This window comes from Bos indicus x Bos taurus, unplaced genomic scaffold (assembly GCF_003369695.1).
Source record: "Bos indicus x Bos taurus breed Angus x Brahman F1 hybrid unplaced genomic scaffold, Bos_hybrid_MaternalHap_v2.0 tig00003865_arrow_arrow_obj, whole genome shotgun sequence".
Classification (NCBI taxonomy): Eukaryota; Metazoa; Chordata; class Mammalia; order Artiodactyla; family Bovidae; genus Bos; species Bos indicus x Bos taurus.
Genome location: NW_020867749.1, coordinates 21,135 through 28,472, shown reverse-complemented (window position 1 = coordinate 28,472; position 7,338 = coordinate 21,135). Strand labels below are relative to the sequence as shown.

General features: G+C 47.0%; 1 long non-coding RNA gene across 1 annotated transcript; it reads right to left on the bottom strand.

Annotated features, from left to right (window-relative positions):
* Nucleotides 1-5,163: 5,163 nt before the first annotated feature.
* LOC113889173 lies at nt 5,164-7,073 on the bottom strand. Its single transcript, XR_003510164.1, has 2 exons — nt 6,867-7,073; nt 5,164-5,407 (listed from the first exon to the last, which is right to left on the bottom strand). It is a non-coding gene; the product is annotated as an uncharacterized LOC113889173 (long non-coding RNA).
* Nucleotides 7,074-7,338: the final 265 nt, after the last annotated feature.

Here is a 7,338-nt window from a genome sequence, read left to right as displayed (position 1 = left end):
CCAAAGTGTTCCTGAGCACAAGCACCCACTCACCCATTCCCAACATAACAGGTCAAAACAGGTCATAATACGTCATGGTCTTTAGCCTTCACTCACGACCTCTCTTCCATCTTACCTGAACTATATGTTCTGACGTTTTTCTCTCTGTCCTGAGGCAACTTAGCAATAAAATGTTTTCACTTTTAATCTTTTGATCAGCATTTGAATCTTTCACTAAGTGGAAATCTATTTTAGTTTAGTGACATCAACCTAAAAACAGAGCAAGTGTTTGTAGCAAGCTGTTTAAATAAGTCTTACTTAATTCTACAGAATAGCTGTGAGGGTTTTACTTCCTTGGCCCCAGCAACAGTACTTTTACAATAATAGAAAGAAAGTATAGACTACAGGCAATTGGCCGCCTCTCTCTTATACTTTTATACTGAAAGTGATCCTTTACCCTGACTCCCTAATTGTTATGCATCTATTCCCACCCCTTCTTCAACTATAGATCTCTCTCTCTCTCTCCTGGAAACCTACCTTGCAGATGGCTCCTCTGCCCTTCTCAGGTGGATTGTGGCAGAGACACTGGGAGCCCCTGTCCATGGCTACATGATTAGAGGCTAGGACAACAAAGGGTGGAGGAAGGGGTGAGTGAGGTCACACAGGATGCCTCCTGATCCCCGTTGGCAGGAGTCATCCTGGCGGAGAGGTGGGGGACCAGCCAGACTCGTTGGCATTGTTGCCACCAAAATCTTGGTTTTCTCTGCCCACTGGAGCCAAATAAAATTTGCAGAGACAGAGTTTGGGGCAAACAGAAAGATGGCTTTAATCATTAAGCCGGCAGAAGGGAGAATACAATAGGTTCCTGCCTCTAGGAGCCTGTCTCCCCTCCATCGGGAATCCAGGGGATCATACAGTCAGGGCTCACAGTCATGTGTTGGAGATATGGAACAAAAGGTGTAGTGGTCCTGAATTCTCTCTTTTTGCACTGTTTGGAAACAGTCACTAGGCCAGTGTCAAGTAGCTTGGTATTTGGGTCTGGCAGTTGGTCCCGGTGCTTGGGTCCATTGTCCTTTGGGGATGTCCTGGTGACTTTCTTCCTGTAATACAAAAGGGGGAAAGCAAACCACTAGGGGTGGTTTCCAAAGAGAGTGCACCATAAAGTTAAGCATCAACATGAGGTTAAAATAGAGCAAAGAGAGGTACCAAACTACAAAGGGGAGGTTTATGATGCCATAAAGTTAAGTTCAGGACGTGGCTAGAATAAGTTAAAGAATCATTGATGCAGAGTGTGGCTCCTGCAGAGTTAGAGGGCAACAGGTACAGATGTAGTTTGCATAATAGGTTAGTCTTCTGAAAAGAAGAACTTAGTTATCAATGCAGACTGTTGATTGTCAGCAAAGTAATGCTCAAAATCCTCCAAGCTAGGCTTCAACAGTACATGAACTGAGAGCTTCCATATGTACAAGCTAGATTGAGAAAAGGCAGGGGAACCAGAGATCAAATTGCTAGCATATGTTGGACCATAGAAAAAGCGAGACATTTCCAGAAAACATCTACTTCTGCTTCATCAACTATGCTAAAGCCTTTGACTGTGTGGATCACAATAAACTGTGGAAATTCTGAAGGAGATGGACTACCTGACCTGCCTCCTGCAAAACCTGTATGCAGCTCAAGAAGCAACACTTAGAACCAGACATGGAAAAACAGATTGGTTCCAACTGGGAAAGTAGTAAGTCAAGGCTGTATTGTCACCCTGCTTATTTAACTTCTGTGCAGAGTTCATCATGTGAAATGCCAGGCTGGATAAAACACAAGCTGGTTCGGGATTGCTGGGAGAAATATCAATAATTTCAGATTGCTGATGATACCACCTTTATGGCAGAAATTGAAGAGGAACTAAAGAGCCTGTTGATGAAGGTGAAAGCAGAGAGTGGAAAAAGCTGACTTAAAATTTGACATTCCAAAAACTAAGATCATGGCATCTGATACCATCATTTCATGGCAAATAGATGGGGAAACAGTGGAAGCAATAGATGACTTTATTTTTTAGGCTCCAAAATCACTGCAGATGGTGATTTTAGCCATGAAATTAAAAGACGCTTGCTCCTTATAAGGAAAGCTATGACCAACCTAGACAGCTTATTAAAAAGCAGAGACATTAGTTTGCCAACAAAGGTCCATCTAGTCAAAGCTATGGTTTTTCCAGTAGTCATGTATGGATGTGAGAGTTGGACTATAAAGAAAGCTGAGCACTGAAGGATTGATGCCATTGAACTGTGGTGTTGGAGAAGACTCTTGAGAGTCCCTTAGACTGCAAGGAGATCCAACCAGTCCATCCTAAAGGAAATCGGTCCTGAATATTCTTTGGAAGGACTGATGGTGAAGCTGAAACTCCAATACTTCGGGCACCTGATGGGAAGAAGTAACTCATTTGAAAAGATCCTGATGCTGGGAAAGATTGAAGGTGGGGGGAGAAGAGGATGACAGAGGATGAGATGGTTGGATGGCATCACTGACTTGATGGACATGAGTTTGAGTAACCTCTAGGAGTTATTGATGGACAGGGAGGCCTGGCATGCTGCAGTCCTTGGGGTCACAAAGAGTCAGATATGACTGGGCAACTGAACTGAACTCTAGCATATGAGATCTTAGTTCCCTGGCTAGGGATTGAACCCATGCCCCTTGCATTGGCAGCTGGAGTTTTAACCACTGGACCACCAGGGAAGTCCCTGCTTTTAGTTTTTGTAGCTGCACTAGATGGAGGCAAGAGGTAGAAACAGTTTGGGTCTCACCCCTGAGTAAGCATGAGAAATGAGACCCAGGACCGAGGTGGAAAGGCTGGCCTTGGACCAGAGCATGAGCCCATTTGGCTCAAGAGTGACATGGGAAAGCCATCATCTTCCCGGTGCTGAAATGACACAAGCATTCCTCCCATGCAGGAGTCCAACATGACACCCAGAAATGTTATGGCAATAAAACATCAACAGATACAAGAATGCAAATTAAAATTAAGTAGAAATTAAAAACTGAAATCCCAACAAAGAATATGATCAAAATTTAATAGAAACAGTACCACGAAACCCCACTTAATGGCAGATAAACGTTCCACGATAACAAAACAAACTAAAAATAAAGGATAAAAGGGATACAAGATATATGAGGTGTAAGACTGAGTCCCAAATACAACCTTCGAGATGAAGAAGAGTTGGCAGATGTACCATGGGCATTTCTGTGAAAAAAGAAATATAAAGTTGAGTAAAATGTTGACAGCTGTTATCATTCTTTTCCTCCATTAAACATACACAGGTTTGTCTCTTTTGAGCTGCTAATTTTAGGCTCAAGACATGATTTTAAGCTACTGCTGTATTGATTTCCTGTGGCAGCTGTAGCAAATTGCCACAAGCTACATGGCTTAAAGGAACACATACTTGTAATTGTGGTTCTGAGGATCCAAAGTCCCAAATGGATCTCATTGGCTTCAAATCACGGTGTCAGCAGGATGCTGTTCCTTCTGGAGGCTTCCTTCCTTCTAACTCAGAAAAGCTGCCTGCCCTCCTTGGCTTATGGCCTCTGCACATCAGTGTGAGCTGATGAGAGGCTGGTTTAGCCTCTCAGCGTGCATCTCTGACACTGGTCTGTGTCCCTCCTCCACATCTAAGGCTCCTTGTAATGAGATGGCATTGAGCACAGCCAGATACTCCACGTCATTTCCCTATCTTAAGGCTGAATGGTTAGGTACCTTAATTCACCTGTGCTGTAATTCTCACTTGTCATGTGACTGCCCTTTCAGGCTACTGAAACAGAAACACCATAGGCCAGGTGGCTCTTTCTTTGCACTTTGTTTTTTAACTGAAGGATGATTGCTTTACAGATTTTCGTGGCTTTCTGTCATAGAAAAACAAGAATCATCCGTGGGTTCACCCATGTCCCCTCCCTCTTGAACTTCGTACCATCTCCTTCCCAATCCCACCTTTCTAGCTGGTCTCAGAGCCCCTGTTTGATTTCCCTGAGTCACACAGCAAATCCATGCTGGCTATCTATTTTACATGTGGTATTGTAATAGGTGGCTTACTAACAACAGACCCTTACTTCTCAGTTTTGGAGGCTGGGAGCTCCACGATCAGGACAGAGCAGGTGGCTGGCGGACAGCGGTCTCCCTGTGTCCTCAGAGGGCACAAGGGGTGGGCCATCTCTCTGGGGTCTCTTTCATAAAGGCCCTCATTCCACCCAGGATGGTCCCACCCTCATGACCAAATCACCTCCCAAAGGCCCTGTCTCCTAACACCATCCCCTTGGTGACCTCAGCTTGCACTGAGGGAAGCGTTAGTGCAAAGACCAGAGAACTGCTCATACATACAGTGTGCACCAGCAAGGCTCTTGGTTTAACTAGCAAACCCTCTGAAGAAACTGCAAGCAGGCTGAGGTCAGCCTGCTCGCCCCGCCCCCTGAGGTCTCTGTGTTCTGTGCTGTGTTGTCTTCACTGAACTGTGCTTTCCACAGGACTTGTTTTTCCATAGCATCTAGTTGCATCATATCATGTACACACAGAGAGACATGCTTCATCCATGTCAACTCTGTCATTCAGTTGATGACAATTTGTGAAGCAATGTCTCATCTCAATGCCCAGCACATACAGGAATAGGACAATCCATGCCTATAGAGATCTTATAGCCCCAAAGGGAATCAGAAGGGTATCCACGTGCGCACAAGGCAGGAGTAAGAAGCACAAACCAAATGGAAGTGAGGGCTGCAGGGGACAGGGGAAGGGGGTTTCCTCCTGGAGCGGGGGCGGGGGCTTTCCTATGGGACTGGTGTGCTGGTGATTCTGGACCCCTGGTGTGCATGTTTGAGGAGAGACGCGGGGCAGGACATGGTGCCCTGGTCTGGGAAGCAGGAAGGACAGCAGACATAGGGGCTGGGGAAGGTCAGGCCCCCAAGGAACAGGGGGTCACACCCCTGGGAGCACAGAGCACCCCAACACAATTCCCCAATGGTCCGCATGGGGAGCTCAGAGAGCATCCTCAGGGATTTCAGAATTCGCCTGGGATCAGACACCACACAACAACCTCAATGACCAATGGGAAAGATTCTTTAACTTTGTTTTTTTTTGTTTTTTTTTTGTTTTGTTTTGTTTTCTTTTTTTTTTTAAATTTTATTTTATTTTTAAACTTTACATAATTGGATTCTTTAACTTTGAACAAAATTTATTCTGGTTTAAATTTTAGACGTTCTGTCGAAGGGCGCAGTTTCAGTCTCCGCATCGGTCCCGGCCGCATCTTCGTCTTCTTTTACCTCCACCTGCAGCATTTTACTGGGCGCCCGAAACAGGTGCCAATCTGTCTCGTGCGCCCAGGGCACCTGATCGGCAAACAGAAGCCTCCATATATACGGCAGGTTACATGATTTCTTACTCCTTGAGTAAATCCTAAAAAGAGAAGGAAGAGGGAAAAATGTGTCAGCAGGAAAGCGGCATCTCGAGAAGGCCAGCTGTGTCCCCTCTGAGCGAGGCCCTGGGGCTTTCTGTGCTGAGATGCGGACATGGCCTCGTGACAACAAGATGTGAATCCAGGACCTCGTTGACCAGCTTCCAGACAGACACTGGCCCTGCCCAGGCTCTGGTGGACCCTCACGTTTCCAGAACCAGAGGCTGAGGGACTGGGGTGTGAGGACCCTGGTTGTGTCCACCACGAGGGCAAAGACCGGGAAGCTCTGCTACATCCACCTTCCACCAGGAGTCAGAAGCGGCCTGTAGGTTCTATTTTCACTGTTTACTTTTCAAACTCATGGAGTCAGTCAAGTAGTGCAGCTGAGATAGGAGGAAAAGATGCAGCTGAAAGTGTAAGAACTGTTTAAAGAGAACTTATTCTCAAAGCAACTTACAGCTGACAGTGACAATGGTTCAGAAAAAAAAAGTTTTGTATCATCGTCTCTACTGACTCAGAACGCTCTCAGCGCTGGTGCGATTCAACCCCTCTCCTCCTCCCTTTGTGGTTTCCTCCCGACCAGCCACCTTCCCGTCTTCCTCACACGCCTTTTTCCTCTTGACCACAAGGCACCTTTGGTCCCTCTCTAGTTCCCCATCCAGGGATAGAACCCGGGCCACACTCCTTACACCCCCGTCCTCTCCCTGCCACTGGACTAAGAGTTGGGTTACAGTCTTAAACAACACTGATCAAACAAGGCCTTTTCAATTTGATTTTGACATCTAATCAGTTGTCTCAGGTCTCAGTCTCTGCATCCTCTCCCTCTCTCCCTCTCTCCCTCCTTCCTTCCTACATATTTTCATCCCATTTCCGGAAATATCAAGGGTAAGATTAAACTCAGACAGCCTATCCTGCACACTGCTTTGGATGTGCTGCCTCCCAGCTGTGGAGAGAGGGTTGCATCGTCAGCGATGTGTCCTGGAGGACCTTCCTGCTGAGGAGACTCAGCACGGAGCATCGCAAAGGGAGCTCCTGAAGCCCAGGCTCGGCCTGACTCTCCTCTGGACTTGTCTGGTCACCCAGAGCCACCACCCTTCAAATAGAAAGATTTATAAAGAGACATTCTGTACTTCTGTCATGGGACAAAATCAAATTTCTTGCTTTTATGAAAAAGAAAAAAAGGAGAGTCACTTAACAGAGGCAACTTCTGTTTCCTCCTCATGAAACCAATGAGGAGACGGGCTCAGAAGCTTGACTCGCTAGAGTGGCTTAGAAACAACCTGGAATTTTGCAGGGCAGTTCTCAGAACCCTCTTGCTACTGAGGACTCAGCGCTGGCTTCTCAGAAGCACCAAATATGGTGGGTTTAGTCTGACCACGTGTAGATGGGGGTAGCAGGACAGAAGGAGGTAGAAACAGGAGAGAGAGCCCATGGCTCCCCCTGGGGCTCCCACGAGCTCACCTGACCCAGCAGACAGGACCAGGAAGAGGAGCGCGAGGAGCAGGTGATGGAGCCTCATGCTGGCGTCCCGAGCTCTGCGGCTGATGCTAGAGAAGAGGCTGCTCTTGCCGCTTTAAAAAGGTCCCAGGTTCCGGGAGGATTTCTGCGCTGGCTGTGGATTTGGTTATTAGGAACTGGTTAACTGAACCTCTTCCCTGTGTGTCATGGGAGTGGCCTTTATAGCACAAAGCAGGGGCAGTCACTTGTATGCTAATGAGGCTGTGGAAACCCCAGGAAAAGCTTTCCTGCTGCCCTTTTAACCACAAACTTCTCCTTGGCAGTCAGTTCAGCTGGTGGGCAGGGGTGTGGCAAGGGGCACAGACTTGCCTGTTTCCCCTGGCAGGGGCACAGACTTCTTGCGGAACCTTAGCTTACCCACTCCCCAGCCCCACCCTCGCCCTTCCAGGGCTTTGAAACTGCCCACTGTTTTCCT